Source organism: Saimiri boliviensis, chromosome 1, assembly GCF_048565385.1.
Source record: "Saimiri boliviensis isolate mSaiBol1 chromosome 1, mSaiBol1.pri, whole genome shotgun sequence".
NCBI classification, from domain to species: domain Eukaryota; kingdom Metazoa; phylum Chordata; class Mammalia; order Primates; family Cebidae; genus Saimiri; species Saimiri boliviensis.
In genome coordinates, this window is record NC_133449.1 from 7,884,487 (window position 1) to 7,901,610 (window position 17,124).

Consider the following 17,124-nt stretch of genomic DNA (forward strand, 5'->3'; position numbering starts at 1 on the left):
GACTACTTCTCCCTGTCTGCCCTCTTGACTTAGAATCAGGTAACTTCCTAAAACCACTTATATTTCATTTCTGGAGAGAGTCTGCAACATTAAAATTACTTCTCCCTAGAAAAAAAGAGTTGAAAAATTCATAATCCAATGACCGCAACCACTCGCAAAGCCCTGTTTTTCCAGAACTAGGTGAAAATCTGTGCCTCTGGTGTCTGTGTGCTCACCCTGCACCCTGGTTCTCCGGAGGCTTCACCACTCCCTGCTGCCCTGCACAGGGTGCTGCCCAGGCTCTGAGGTCTGCCTGACCCTGACGATGTTGGTGCAGCCACACTCATCATGGCACTTGCACCCATTAACGCTTCCAATGCAGCGTGATTAGGCTCAGCCATCTGACTCTCCCATCGTCTAAGCCCAGATATCCTCCCCGGTTCCAGCTCCCTCCCATCTCCAGTTTCACATCCTCAATTCCAGCAGCATCTTGCATAGGATCCTTTTGCTCCTCGCCTTCACCCACGTAAACTTCGTCACACTCCAATCCCAGTTCAAGTTCTGGTTTCCTCCTTGAAGCCCTCCCTGCCTTCTACCCCATAGCAGTTTGCCCCCAAGGCAGCTCTATGCAGTGCAGGGGGGCCTGGGACAGGCTGAGTCAACCAAGCTTCAGGAAAGCTCTTTGCTGGCTGGCTGGCTGCACACACTTTCCTGTTTTCCACTACAGAGCACTAAATACATCACTGGTACTGCTCAGAAAAGGCTTTCAAATGCTTTGAAGTCTGCATAATGAAGACAATAGTTATACAGATATGAAGTATTCTGCTGTATAAGTTTTTTTCCCCCTCAACGCAAAATGAAGCTGCTCCTCTTTTTAACTTCCTAGGACTCAAATGCCCTCAGGTGCACTTAAAAAGTCCAGAGAAGCGTGTAGGGTGCACGCAGGCCACTGGCTAAGCAGGAGTGGAGAACAGGTTGCTGATTCTCAAGGCTCCTCCCTCCATCTGCGGGATTGGCTACATCATATTAGGGTCAAGTCACAGGAGGACGCGGGACTCTTCCAAGCTTGGCCTACCCTAACTCTAGGCTCGAGCCCCAGTGGGCTCCATCTCACTTCCCAAACATCTCATGCCCTAATACTGGCTTAACTTTGACGTCTCCACCCCTTTCCGCCATGGTCTGTGTGCTGGAATGCCTTTCACTTGTGTTCTAAGGCCCAGTCCAATGCTCACCTCTCTAGAAAGCCTTCTCTCTCCTCTCCCCAAGGGAAGCATGAGCTACCCTCGCCTCCTTCATGCTCCTGCAGCCTTTTGAACTCGGTTTTCACTTCCGGTTTTTCGTCTGCTGGTCTTGCTGTTAACCTCTCTCTGCACTGAGCGAAGATTCACCATTCCGCTTCCTCCTAAGAATGCCTCTTACACCACAACCTCTCACCCCTTGTCCTTGACTTTATCAAATACTCAACTTGAATCCTCAGTGCAAACCTGGAAGCCAACGGGAGAGCAAATTGGAGCTGTGAAATCATCCTCACCCCATCACCCATCCCTCGGCTATGAAAAGAAATACACGTGAAATTGTTAAGAACAAGATCTGGAAAACAGTAGGCGCTTCAATGAGGCTGATAGCTTCCCTTCTTTCTCATTGTAGGAAATACGAACCTTAACATGATGAATTCCCAAGTATTTTAAATGATAATAAATTATTTCCAGCCTAAGCAGATATTCAAATGTGCTGGATTATGAGAGCAATGTTGCTAAGAGCTGAGCCTTGGAAAAGGCCTGGAAAATGCTACAGTAAAAACTCTCTGGACTTTCTCTATGTATTCTTCAATTAACTCAACTGGCAACATGAGCCACTAAATGATGCTAAAGCCACAGTTTTCATGGCATTCTTGACTCCTTTGCTCTTTAGCCAAATCTCAACCCCAGTCCCAGCTCTGAAGTGGACCTGTCTGTGAGATCACCAGCCCAGCCCTCACCTGTATGAATGAGGTGACCCATGTATCCAGAAAAGTACAAGTGACATTTTCAAAGTGACAGTGAGAGCTCCGATCACAGTTACTCTCTCTGTTCAAGGCTGCTTGTACCACCACAGGCCATCAGACGGATGCTGTCCACACTCTATTATAGCAAGAGGGTGGGGAGTGTGGAGGGAGACTGTAAATGACTCTGCTCTCTGAGAGGGATGCCAGGGCGGTTGGGAAATGCATCTGCTGTGTGCCACACCCTTGTCTCCAAGTCCTCCTTGCTCAGTGGGCTCTCAGTTACCAGGTCAGACCTGGGTGACACATCCTTTCTGAGCTCTGTCTTGGAGTATATTCCATAGACAGTGTGGTCCTAGGTCCTAAATCCTCCTCCTTTCTGGTGCATCAATCATGTTACTGCCCTCATAGACACACACACAATCTAGCCTCTCCTTCTAAGCACAAAGACTCCTTAAGTTTATTTTTTTTCAGGGTCGACATCAGGTTCTTCAAGACAGCCCTTAAAATATTTATTATTTTAAGGAAAGTAGATGTGAAGCTATTATAACTTCAGCAAAGAGCTTTGATTCATTAAACCCAATTTAATAAAAGTCCAGTTAAATTTTGATTTTCTAAAAAATTCTTTGTATATGTGTTATCTCCAAAAATGCCTAACAATTCTCTGTGCGTCTAACTCCAGCACCTTCTGAGCCCACAAGTGTTGCTTTTGAACGTGTGGGTTCCTGCAGGAAATGTACTCAGCTCACCTAGCAACAGCCCATTCTCCATCTTCCAGTTGTGTTTTATCCTTTGTCAGTGAGTGTTGTAATTTCCAGAGCCTTACTCTGAGCATTTTCAACATCTAATCAGTATACATTGAGGAATTTAATTAATTTTCATTTTGTTCAAAGTTAAAATTTAATGCAGTGCTCCGCTGAAAATTAAGATATGCATGTATTATAATTTAGTGTGCATTCTAAAGTGAATTATTACCTGGGATTCATTAAATAAGCTACTTCTTGGGTACATGAAGGGAGGTATCAGTGGGTCACATTTCACTCTGGGGAAGGAAAGGAAGATTGATGGAGGGCCAGCCAGGCGCCAGACACAGAACCAGGTGTTTTCATGGCCTTCACTTCCCTGAGTCTCACAGTCATTCTGCCAGGTGGCGTCCGTAGGAAGGCACGTGGGACTGTGTGATAATCTGGACATTGCGCTGGCCCCGGAATTTCTCTGCTGGTTTTTGTGGGTCCATGTTTCCCAGGCATTCGGTGAGAGGCACGGGAGAGAGCAGACACACGGAGAAAGGCTAAACGGCTGGTCTTTTCTATTTAAGGAAATCTCAGAGCACATGCCATAAATTATCCTCTCCTCGGTTTTCCTGACGCACATGAGGAGTCCTGAGTCAACCCTCAGGCTTGGTCCCATGGCAGCTTTGGTTGTGGGCCACTGGGCTGCCACATTTGTCACAGCCAGACACGGACCGGGTCGTCCCACCCCCCTGGGCTGGCCCCCACCCTTGGTGATCTGCTGCTCCTTCTGGGCAATGGAAGGCACCAGGATGTTGAACACCTTTTTTTTTTTTTTTTGGATGGAATCCCACTCTGCCTCCCAGGCTGGAGTGCAATGGTGCAATCTCACTCACTGCAATCTCCTCCTCTCAGGTTCAAGCGATCCTCCTGCCTCAGCCTCCCAAACAGCTGGGACTACAGGCGTGTGCCACCGCGCCCAGCCTGGATGCCTTTTTTAAAAAAGTAACAGCATACTTAAGAGTTTCTAAGTTTCCAAGACACTGCGTTATACCTGGCATGCTCATCTCACCGGACCCAGCCTCTCGGGGAAGAATATTGGGACTTCATTATTCAGGCCCTTCCTTCCACAAGGACTCCCTCCCCAACTCTTGTTAAGGATTTTATTATTTTCCACAAAAAAAAAAATTGTATACAACTATTCAATAAACAAAGGACTCTCCCAGCTTGATCCTTTCTCATCTGGAACCCAAGGTGGGGGGACAGTCATATCTCACCAAGCCACAAAATGGCCACTCTGGGACATGCCCTTCCTCACACTGCTTTTCTTTTTCTTTTTCTTTTTCTTTTTTTTTTTTTTTTTTGAGATGGAGTTTATTCTTGTTTCCCAGCCTGGAGTGCAACGGCAAGACCTCAGCTCACTGCAACCTCCACCTCCCAGGTTCAAGTGATTCTCCTGCTTCAGCCTCACAAGTAGCTGGGATTACAGGCATGCACCACCACGTCCAGAAAATTTTTTATTTTCAGTAGAGAAGGGGATTGTCCATGTTGGCCAGGCTGGTCTCCAACTCCTGACCTCAGGTGATCCACCCGTCCCGGCCTCCCAAAGTGCTGGGATTACAGGTGTGAGCCACCACGCCCAGCCCACAGTGCTTTTCCATGGCTGTGGTGCCCTCCCAACACCAAGGCCCACCCTCCTCCCTGACCTCCAGCTTTCTTTTTGTCTAACCTTCCCAGTCCACAAATAGTTGCATCTTTAGAATAGAGCACAGTTCTCGTCCTCAGTTTGACATACTACACTGCTGGCAAGGATGTATTCTTGGGAAGCTTTTTAAAGTCTGTCTGCAAAGAACACCAAGATTAAATGCGTCTCCCCAGCCTGAACGGGGATGGCAATTTTTGCAGAGCGGTCCTGCAGGCCTAGGGGACCACAGCTTGGGCTGAACACCCGTCAGTTGGTCTAGACAGCAACTACTCTAATTTTGGAAGTGCAGGCGATCAGTGAAGCCAGCAAGCGGCATTACTGTGGCTTCATCTATTGTGGACACAATTAAGTAAGTGAGATATATTTATGAATTCAAAACAGCTTAGTCATTCTTTAAAGTCAGTTTAAAATCCAAACCGGAACTATTCATATGGTCTCTCCTTTTAAGTTACAAGGTTTTATGTTATGTATATGAATGAAATATATTTTACCAAGTGAGAATAGTTTCTTTGTATTTAATCAGAAAATGACAGCATTTTGGTGGTGTTGAAGAGTCGACACAGATCGTCTAACTGAATCCTTTCCTTCACTTTTGGTTTTCCGCGTTCCAAGTTTTCTTGTTTGTAATCCTATTGCTGTCTTCATTAGAATATAGAAATGCTTCTCTCTTGGCCTGACATTCACTTCTAGCTGAATTATGGGTGTGATTTAAAAAAAAAAAAAAAAAAAAAACAGTTAACTAGGAGACTGTGTTCCTTCCCACACTGTGCCGATGGCGGCAGCACATATGTTAACTCTTTCTAGTTTTGGACGAGAGTGGGTGAATATGATACGTATTGCTGGCCAGATTCTGTGGATTTTTTTTTTAGCACAGCAAATTGATCTAACAAATATCTTCTTATAGTTGTACGATACTCTGGTAGGTAGAAAGAGTAACAACCTATCATTTTATACCAAAAGGGAACTTTTACATTTTAAAAAAGCACCACTGTGAATATAAAATGGAATATTATACAGCCAATAAAATGAGGTGTATAAAATGAGGTATGTACATTTGTATTTAAAATAATAGGAACGATTCTTATTTCTAAAATTATTTTAACAGTAAAAATGCAAACTATTCTATTAACTATGCATAGTTGAGATATCATAAATACAGAATTACATAATGTTTACATGAGACTATGCTTGTGCTTGTACGTCTTTCTCCCTGTCTCCATATATAAACAGTGATTGTTTCTATTGGAAAGACCAGGGTAACCTTTATTTTAAAAATATGCTCTAGAGTTTCTGAATTTTTATGAGGCATCTTATTTTTAAAAACCAAAATATTATTTTAAATTTTATTTCAAATAAAATATATTTATTTCAGCAGCCCCATGGGCAACAAAGGAATAAAGCAATATTGCCTAGCTTTCTAATTCCAAAGATATTTTAGCCTTTTGGTTATCCCAAATAATAATTCATGTGTAATAATAGGGAGAGACATTTCCCAAGAGGTTTAGGAAAGCCTTTTTTTCACATGACTTATAACTTTTCAAATTATCTACAAGACGCAGAGCAAAGGGAAGGATGGAAGCTCCCACCGCTGTGAAAATGCTCCTGTTTCACATTCTACTATGCTTTGGCATATAAGCAGCTGCTATAAATGAATTGATATATTCTGTCTTGTTACCACAACAATTAGTCAAAAAGTGAAAGGCTCAGTCAGTTCAGTGTGCTAGGCCTTGGATGTCACACAGGAGCCCTGAATGAGGTAAAATGAAGGTGCAGGGAAACTTTATTTTACCCACCAGATGGCCTGAGAACCATCTCACTGCATTGCACTGAAGCACGCTTGCCTAAGACTTTCACAACCATTCTTGTTTCCTGTTGAAGGTAGATGTGGTTTCCTCAGGATTTGAACTGATGAACTGTCAGGTGGTCCAAAAGTCACTGTGCAATTGTCATTTTGCCATTGCTTTTAGTGCAATTACTTTTGCACCAACCTAATAGTTGCATGAATATGTATATCTCGCCTTAACAAGCCAAGTTCCTCTAACTTGCTTTCTGTTTCCCAGATAGCTACCCAAATCAAACCAACTCCACATTCTTGACCTGTGTACGTTGTTTTGTTTTGCTTTGCATTGCTGAAAAATTGTACTCTTGTGCATAATAGAAGACACATGATTGAAGTGCATGGTGGAAAGTCTCCCAAATGTGCCCCAGTAGAATCTGACCCAGCACTCTATCGGTCCCTGCCTGGGGTGGCTGAGGTTGCAATCCTGCCCTCTCCTCTCTACATCTGCTCTAATCCACCATCAGCTGCAAGGAAGGAAATTAGTACAGGGAGAGGGAACAATGAACACACTGTAATTTCTACAACACACTAACAGTAATACTAACAAACAGCTCAGCGCTGTAATTCAGCACCTCCAAACACTCAAGTGTAGTTGAGATTAAAATCTGCATCTCTTCAAGAACTAACAGAACTGACTTAGGGCATCCCAGGCCTTGAGCACTGTAGGTGCTTAATAATTGTATATTGAAGGAACAAACAAAATGAATGAATGTAGATAGTATGTGAGAAAATTCAGGGAATTCTCTCTAATACATGTTTCAACAAAGCTCTATATATGTCTGTTGTGAAATGTCCTTTTCTTTAATCAGTCATGTTTCTTTCAAATCATGAATTACAAAGAAATTTCAGGCACAGTGGTTCACACCTGTAATCCCAGCACTTTGGGAGGCTAAGGCGGGAGGGTTGTTTCAGGCCAGTAATTGGAGACCACCCTGGGCATCATAGTGAGATCCCATCTCTACCAAAAAAAAAACAAAAAACAAAAAAAACCTTAAGTGGACCAGACTATATACAAGACACAACAATCAGGTTAAATCAGAAGAATCCCTTTAAAAATCGAAGTAAATTTTCCCAAATACATTTTATTAAAGAGAATGGAGTAAACCATTTATACGATTGTTAGAAGATTCCAAATTTAAAATGCAAGCAATTTCCTCAGAAACAAAAGTATACCTCTAACTCACCCATCTTTTACATTTGTATTTTCCAGTACAACATAGCCCAGTGAAGACAGCATTTAGAATGGTGGTTATAATGGTATATGAAAAAAAAATAGAATAATTGTGGTGTTTTTTACAGTTAATGCTGTTTTTAAAGTAGAGAAAATTCAACAGAAAGAGCTAAATCAAGCAGGTAGCACATAAGCTATAAAGTAGGCAATCTTCAATCATGCTCTAAACTATATTGTTAAATAGCATTTGAAGTATTTATATATTAATTTTTCCTATAAAAGTACATATAGAAAAAGATAAATTAGATGCAGCATTATAATTAATAACAAAACAAAAACTACTGAAAAAGTTATTTTATCTAGATTGAAAAATACTTTTTAGATACATTTCAAATTTAGGTCCTTATTAATTTTATGTAAAACAATATAAATGCTTAAGTGTTTTTTTTCTTTTTCTTTTTCTTTTCTTTCCTTTTTTTTTTTTTTTTTTTTCCTTGAGATAGAGTTTTGCTTGTGTTTCTCAGGGTGGAGTGCAAGGGCATGATCTCGGCTCACCACAACCTCCACCTTCTGGGTTCAAGCAATTCTCCTGCCTCAGCCTCCCAAGTAGCTGGGATTACAGGCATGCGCCACCTCGCCCAGAAAGTTTTTTATTTTAGTAGAGATGAGGTTTCTCCGTGTTGGTCAGTCTGGTCTCTAACTCCTAACGTAAGGTTATCTACCTGCCTCAGCTTCCTAAAGTGCTGGGATTACAGGTGTGAGCCACCACACCCAGCAAGTGTGCTTTCTTAAAACAATGTGTATTCAGAAATACCGTGAATCAGGAAAACACTGATTATATATTTAGATAGAAAACATAATTGAATGCTAAGTCTTCTCACACTACTGCCATGTCAGTTCAGCCTGGCACTTATATTTTACAATATAGTTTTCTGTAAAATACCTTAAACCATGCTAGAATGTGAACTCATAAATCAGAGCTAGCATAACCTCAGCAGTAGCACTGAGAACACTGCAAATACCACAAATTTGTTGCCTCATCATGGGCATGATAAACCCAACTGAGGTAGTGAGGTTGACGCAGATCCTACGTAAATATGGGAAAGAGGACCTTCTCCCTGACCTTTAAATCCTTATGTAAAGTTTGCTGTCTTGTACAATGTTATCCTTAATATAAAAATAACACCTACTCATGTAAAAATTTATTGGAAAATTGAAAAGTGAGAAAGAAGAAAATCTTGCCTTTGGTATGCAGGTCCTTTCTTTTTAAAGCCACATTGGAATCATACTGTACACAATTTCATATTTAGCTGACCTTTTAATTTAACATTATATCTTTAGCATTCCTTATGATATTACATGTTCTCTGTGTACAGAAATTACAATGTATATAGCTCTTCCCCTACCCTTGGACACTTACATGGTTATCGATCTTTTGAGACAATAAATAGCATTACAGTGAATGATAACAGAAATGTTATGTTACACCATCAAATTAAAAGCACAGCACAACATGCAACTGGGCACAATTCAATCTGAATCTAATGATTTTAGACAGCAAGATTATTATAAATCCTGGGTGCATGCATTCAATTCTTCATGATCCAAAAACTTACTAAGTGTGACTTTGAATGCCTTCCCTGGTGTCACTGATCAAGTTGCTGGAAGATTGAAAGCAAAGAATGTACCATGACACGTCACCAGGCTTTCATCGGGATTCATTTGAATACATTAACCAATGTGTCAAACAAAACCCCTTTCCGGAGGTGGCAGTGAGCCGAGATTGCGCCACTGCACTCCAGCCTGGGTGACAGAGCAAGGCTCTGTCTCAAATAAATAAATAAATAAATAAATAACATCTTCCTCTTGTAGCAATCAGCTCATACTTTTCATTCTAGTACCTGAGCAGGTAGTAAACATTCTCTCAAAAAGCTGATGGAAAGCTAGGTAATGGTGTGACCATCACTTCTCCAATGATCAAAAAGAATGATCTATATTTAGCACGGAGGAAATGTCTTTCAATTCCTAATGTTTACCTTTTTATTTATGCATGCTCAGTTATAAGCCATCAGCCAAGGTAGATCACTTTATGCTTCAGTTTGGAAAAGGGAAAAAAATTAAAAGGAAAGAAGTGCAAAGCCAAAATAACAGGGCCTAAGAAAGAGAAGTTGATTTCCCCTGCAGGCTAACAGTCCTCTTTGGTCAGCTTGGAATTTCAGGATGCCCTGCCCTTATGTCCTTTCCCTGTCTACAGGTGCTTCTGCCGCAAGTAGCAGGAAAGAGTGGGATCAGGGTCGCCCCCCAGCAGTGAGAGATTGTACCCAGGACTGACATGTATCACCTGGCTCTGCTCTCTGGATCATTACCAAAGCAAATCACAGGCCCACAGGAAACTTCAAAGAAGGCAGAACACACTTCTCCCATGCATCTGCTTGTTAACAGAAGCAGATATTGGTGAAAAGCTCATGCCTACCATACAGATCTAGACCCTTGCAGAAACCAGCAGTGCCTCTTCCCATCTACAGATGCTGAGATTTCTTTCTCCACACTCGATAAAGGAACAGTTGGCTCCTCTGTGCTGGCGTGGTCTCAGCTATGTGGTCGCTCAAATAATCCCAATGGTGGTACAAGGCCAGGTGTTTTGATATTGTATTGACCTTGACAGTAATAAATCAACTTTTGGAGACAAGGGATGAGCTCTTCAGTTAGGCTTGATCTTGGAGGCAGAGCAATGGATGTTTTAGGAGGGGGTTCTAGAGTATAATGGAATTCCGCCCCCAGCTGTGCATCATAATTAGATGGACAGTGTTGGAAAATATGCCCCTCTGTCAGGTAGAAAAGGACTGCAGGTCACCTTACACTGTGAAACAAAGAACAGCTTTTGATTATCTGTGAGCATACTTCCCTTCTCTGTAATTCCCCTAAGTAATATTCTCTGAGGACCATATGACTTCCTCAAGAAGTAATAATAATAATATTCCTAATCACAATAAAAACAAAGACTTATACAGTAATATTATTAGATGCCAGGCACTGTTCCAAGTACATTGCACATACACAGACTCTCTGCATCCGTGGGTTCCACATCTGTGATTCAACCAACTGCAAGTTGAAAATATTCAGGAAAAAAAATCTGTACCGAATGTGTGCAGACTTCTTTTTCTTGTCATTATTCCCTAAACTGTACAGTATAACAACTATTTACATAGCATTTACATTGCATTAGGTATTATAAGAAATCTAGAGATGATTTAAAGTATACGGGAGGATGTGCGTAGGTTATATGCAAATACTATACTATTTTATATCAGGGACTTGAGCATCTGAGGATTTGGGTATCTGCAGAAGATTCCAAAATCAATCCCCCATGCATTACTCAACACTGAGGTAAGTACTATTTTGTGACCCATTTCAGATAAGGAAACTGAGGCACAGGGAAGTAAATGAACCTGCCCCAAACCGTGCAGCTAGAAAGTAGGGGAGACATTTGGCTTCAGAGACCCTGGTCTCTTTCATTGTACCAAGATGCCTTCAGCAGGTTGTTGATTCCTCTCAAGACAAACACAGAAGGGCCACTGTTTCCATTTACAGATGCAGACCCAGCCGAAAGTCACCACTTGCGAACACCAAAGGAGGATTTGAACCTGGAGTGAATGCAGCTCCACAGCCAAGAGTGTTTCCCCGCTGCCAAGCTGCTACTAGCATTATTACCCTAAGGCATCAGACCAAGTTCTTTTTTCTGGTTACATTTCTGCCAGTAGAGACACTTCATTTCTTCTCACACAGCCTCTTTCATGTCATTTGATGTTACTCTTCAGCCCTCTTAGAAAGAGCTTGCAATCCCCCGAGAGTGGCTTCCTTGGGTCATGCAAATATTGCTTGTTGCCTTTGACCTTGCCTTGAAGACCTCTTTGTCTACAGTGGATGTTTAACTCTCCTTGGGGAAGCTATTTAATTCAGACCTTCTCCCCTAAAGAAACACGGATCCCTGAAAGCCGACACTCAGATTTCCTGCGACAAACCAAGTTATGTAATCTCTGAGTGCTTATTTGCCCTTGAGGTTTCCTAGCAGGCTTAACCTTGAGCTCAGCAGATAAAAGCCTGCCTTTTCCTAAGGGAGGTCTGCCCTCAGCAGCACATTCCACACGGGAGGAGAGGAGAATCAGCCATGCTGCTTCACCACTGGCAGCTGGAAAGTGGGATGGGTTATCAGTCTCCTTAGGACAAAACATCTCAGAGCAGCTCATGGCGGTGGAAGACGACCATGATGACCAAGCTGATCTGGGACTCTGATGAGCCTAGCATTAACTGATGGACTTTTGACCCATCTTTTACCTAATATGCCTTTTTCCTCATTGAAATTTAGAGCTACTGCCATCTTTAGAAGCTTTTGATGAATATGCAGGATGGCTGGAAGCTAAGCAGCATAATTGAATTTGCAACTATTTGCTACAGGACTATAATTTAATGGGAGCATAATAATTTACTAAATACCGTTACAGTGGCATCACATTCCGTTAATCAAAGAAATGAAAAAGATATATGCAGCAATGTTTCTTTATTATTCATAGTAGCTTTTCATAGAGTGGTTACCTCTAGAGTAGAATGGGTGTTATCATTTTAGCTTCCAGATTTGGATATTCTAAAACAACATCAAATCCTACTACCTCCAAATTCAATTCATTCAAAATCTAGTACCAGCAAACTGAAGCCCAGTTTCTAATGTCTCCTTTCAAACACCACATTCACCACATAGTTTGCAGCTATCCAAAATAGCTTCTATTTTTATAAAGCAATAAATAATAAGAATTATGTGTTGAGGTTCAACTATGTACCAATCATACAGAACTGGATGCATTAGGGGTGTGTGTGTGTGTGTGTGTGTTCTAATCTAAACAATGATTCTACGATGAAAGTGTTATCATCTCTAAATATAGAGATGATAAAATAAAAGTTCAAAGAGATTCAAGGTCACCCACCTAGCTAGGTGAGGAAGCCAAACCCAGGACCTAGCTTTCTCTGACACTGTGCAACTGCCTGCTTCTGTGAGATTTCTCCAATGTAGATAAAACACCAAGTATTTTCCAAGATGCTGCATGAACTCAAATGATTAATGACTAAATGATGGTGCTCCAAAAACAAAAATGGTGAACCAGCCAAAGCAACAGGCCACCTCCTCCCTCTAAGCACCTGGGGAGGGTTGAACTTCTTCTGTTTTCTTCCCTCCAAGCTAGGACTTCTAAGGTTTCTGTAGATGAACCACTTACTATGAGAAGCAGGCATTTCTGGTCAATATCCTCAACTGTTAACACTTAGAGAAACATATATATTCAAAACAGAAACATTGGGAATTTTTATTTTCTCATTTGTCTCAGAACCAGGTACACTCTAAAGACTTGATCCTGGTTTTTGGGACAGGCTTAGCATGAGTTCCATGGCACTCTGCCTGAACAGCATGTTCGGGAAGAATTCTTTCTTCTCTCCCCATAGTTACTGAGGTTTCTCACAACTTTCCTCAGCTCCCTTTCTCAATAGGCCTCAGCCTTGAAAACATACAGGCTGCATCTTTGGAGGCAAGGGCAGCAGATTTTCAATAGTGCTCATCTCCAGCCGCAGCTGGAGTCACATGAGTTGCATGCATGAGGATTCAAGGCCACATGGAGAAATTCACATCACCTAACGTTTCTCAGCCCATGCCAACTTGGTATTAGAAATGGATTCTAGAAGGAGAAACATGAGATCACATCATCAGGAAGATTTTCACTGCTCCAGTAATTGCTTTGATTCCACAAAGCTGGGATTATATCCCCCTGAAAATGTATCTTCATACCAGAAGATCTCAGAGGGGGTCTTATATGAGCTTTCATGAGAAAGTCCTGTCAATCATGTTTAGCCACCACTGTCTTCTCCTCCAAGACCAAACATCCCTTATGGTAACACTGTGGGAACCTGCACAAAAATGGCCAGAAAGCCGTCTGCAGTCAGTGAGTCCCTAAGTCTACTCCCACCATAGCCCAGGAGTCAGGGTGTTAAGGGAAATACATGGAAAGACAGTTTCCAAATTCCTTAACATACAGTGTCGGTCCTGAGCATTTCCCCAGTAACAGAACCACCACCATCTGGCCCCACCCAGAAAGGAACATTTTACACCCAGTAGTTTCCACTTGCAAACCCCTTCTCCCACGCCTTCTCCAGCAGACACAGACATCCCCACCTCCAGCAGCTCCTCCATGCATACCGTTTGTAGCTCTGATCTCTGAAGCACACCATAACATGTGCACACATTACTCCTCATCTGTCCTCACCCTTTTCCATGCCACGGTGTGGGTCAGTTCATTTCCGCTTTAGCATTTCCACCGCCCTTAGTACTGGCCACTGCTTCTTGAGACCAGCGTTGCTCCATGGATTCCCACAATGGGTTCTGTGGCACCTGGAATCCCTGGGGCCCTAAACCGTGAGTGGGAGAATGCCCCTTGCTCACCTCAAGTTGCTCTTCAGCACAGCCTCTGGACCCTGGCTGCTGGGGCTGGGGTGGCCCTGACTACCCACCATGTGGTGCAGCAAAGGCCCTTGAGGCTGAAGCACTGGAGAACTTCCCACACAGGCAACATACCATCCCCTCGTCTCTCTTGCACAGTTACTGCTTTACCAAGACCATCCTAGAAGGCAGTGGGATGAGGACAGGGGACCAGCACAAACAGCAAAGGGAAGGACAAGGACCCAGACATGGGTGATGCTGCAGAAATGGAGACGTGGCAGAGGCCAAGTGCATTGTGAGGAAGCATAAACTACCTAGTCTGTGTTCTGCTGATGGCTTGTTGTGAGCTGGAAGGTTGTTTAATTTTTATGTCCTCAGTTTCCCCATCTGTGCCATGACAGGGACAACACTCAGATACCATATAGCTCTGGCAGTGCAGGACCTCAAAGCCAAAAGTAAGATCAAATGAATCACATGTGTGGTGGATGGGGTGGGATAGTCTCATTTCATGACAAAGAGATGTTTTGAAGGATGCTAATATTGTGGTGTTTAATGAAGGATGCCATTGGCATTGTGTAAAGACACAGAACCAGGAGAGGCAGGTTCAGAAAGGAATCTAATATGAAACTTGAACCCAGACATAGTCTCAAGCATAAATAGAAATTTCATATGTGAAAAAGGAAGCTTTCCAAATCAACAGAAAATAATTCTTTGGCAAACGATACCAGACAAGTTATTTGGGAAGTGGGAGAGGAAGTCAAGATCTTTAGCCCCTTCTTACGTCAGCATTTTTTCTAGCAGGATCACAGATTAAAACATAAAAACCATAAAACAAAAGAAAGGCACTAGAAGGAAATGTGAGTGATATTTTATAACCTCTAGGCACAGAAAGACTTTCTTAAAATGTCTGAATAATAAGATGCATACATAAAGGAAAAATTACATATTTAGCTTCAAATACAGGTTTTATGGATATAAATATGTTTACACAACAGTAAAACAACAAATATTTTAAGACAAATGGCAAAGTAGAAAAAGTGTTCTCAGGCATATGCTAACAAAGAGTTGATATCTACACTATACAAGGACCAAGGCTTTCACTTCAGACAGTTCCAGAGGTTCAAGAAAGAGGCAGCCTAGAAAGACAAAACTTTCAGACACAACCTGCTTTACTCTGACCAAACACCACAGAAAAAAATGGGGTCCCACCCCCACCCACAACAGCAAAGGCCAAGTTGTAGGCACTAGACCTCTACCCTTTCCAGGTTATAATCAAGCACCCGCAAGTCTTGAGAAAGAGGTTAGGGACTTTGATGAGCCCTGACCCCCTACCTCAACTCCCTGGCATCAGTGAAGACCACATGGGGAGCCTGGACTTCCACCCCCATCGCACCATAACTGGGTGCCTCTCCCCCTTCCCACAGGGGTGGCATCAACAATGGCTTACAGATGAATCAGAAATCTTAGCAATGCCCAGTGATTAAAAAGCCATCCAGGTATGACATCAGCAGAGGTCATATGAGGAGCAGTAATGAAGTACTTCCATTTCGGGTGTCGTCATGGCGGCTTGGTGGACACCCAGAAAGTCCACCCACACTCACAGGGGTGGAAAGGCTCTCCCTCATGCATATATCTCTGGAGGCTGAGTGGGATCCTTGACTTCTACCCCCACCACCTTGCCAGGAATGAGATGCTGCCACTCTCCACCTCTTTTCCTGAAGGAGTATGTTAGAGGAAGCCAGAAAAATAGGAGATTTAGAGGAGATCCAGAGCTTCGTACCACAATATTCAAAATGTCCAGGTTTCCATCAGAAATGACTCATCATTCTAAGAAGCAGGAAGATTTCAAACCGAGTGAGAAAAAAAGTCAATAGACGCCAATGGAAAATTGGAATTATCTGACAAAGATTTTATAGCAGCCGTTATAAAAACAACTTAAAAAGTAGTTATGAGCATGCTTGGAAAGAATTAAAAATAGAAAGCCTCAGCAAACACACAGAAGACATAAAAAGGAACCTAATGGAAATGCTTGAACTAAAAAATGCAATAACTACCAAAAAGAAAAAAAAGCCAGTGGATTTTCTCAACTGCAGAATACAAGGATATATATATATATATATATATATATATATATATATATATATATCAGTGAACTTGAAGGTAGAAAAATAGAAACTGTACAATCTTAACAAGAGCAAATGGACCAAAAATTTTAAAATGACCATGCCTTCTGGGACCTAAGTGACTATGTCATAAGATCTAGCACTCCTGACATCAGCAACCTGGGGTGAAGCCGCAATGTGGAGCTGAAAAAGAACCAGAAGAAATAAAGGCAAAAAGCTCAAAAAAGAGACAAACTTGTATACCAGTAAGCGGAGCAAATCCTAAATAGAATAAATGTTAAAAAAAAAAAAAATACAAAGACACATCACAGTCTCGTTTCTGAAAACCAGAGTCAAAGAAAGATCTTATAAACAACGAGATACTACACCTCACTTATAGGAGAAAAACTACTTGAATGATAGCAATCTCAATCTCTCTCTTTGTCTCTCTCTCTCTCTCTCTCTCTCTCTCTCTCTCTCTTTAATTAATTATTGAAAAGGAATGCTAAGAGAGGTGATGCAACATTTTTAAGTTCTGGGGAAAAAATGTAAACATAGAATTCTGTATATAACAAAAAAACATTCCTAAGAAAGGAGTGGGACATTAGAACATTCTAGATTTGAATTTAAAAAATGAAGAAGAGAACTTGTCAGGAAATCTATCATAAAAGAATGGCCAAAAGAAGTTCTCAAATGGAAAGGAAAAGATGAAAGAATGAATCTTGTATCATCAGGAAGGAAGAACGCAGGAAGAGTAGAAATATGGGTAAATACAATACATTTGTCTTCTTCTCTTGAGTTTCTTCATTCATGTTTGATAATTGAAACTATATATATATATATATATATATATAAAACAATATTTGATGGCATTCTAAATTTATGTGGAAGAAATATTTTAGGCAATTACATTATTATAGGCAATAGTAAAGAGATGTAAAGGAAGGTAAGATTTCTTCACTCGAACTGGTAAAATCCTGGCACTTGATGTAGACATATATAAATATAAATGGTTGTTAGAACAAGCAGAATATCAGCAAGGATGTAGATGAACTCAACGAAATCATCAACTAACAGAATCGAATTAACACTTCAAAAACACTTTTCCCTAATCCTCTATCTTATAGCCCAGCCTGG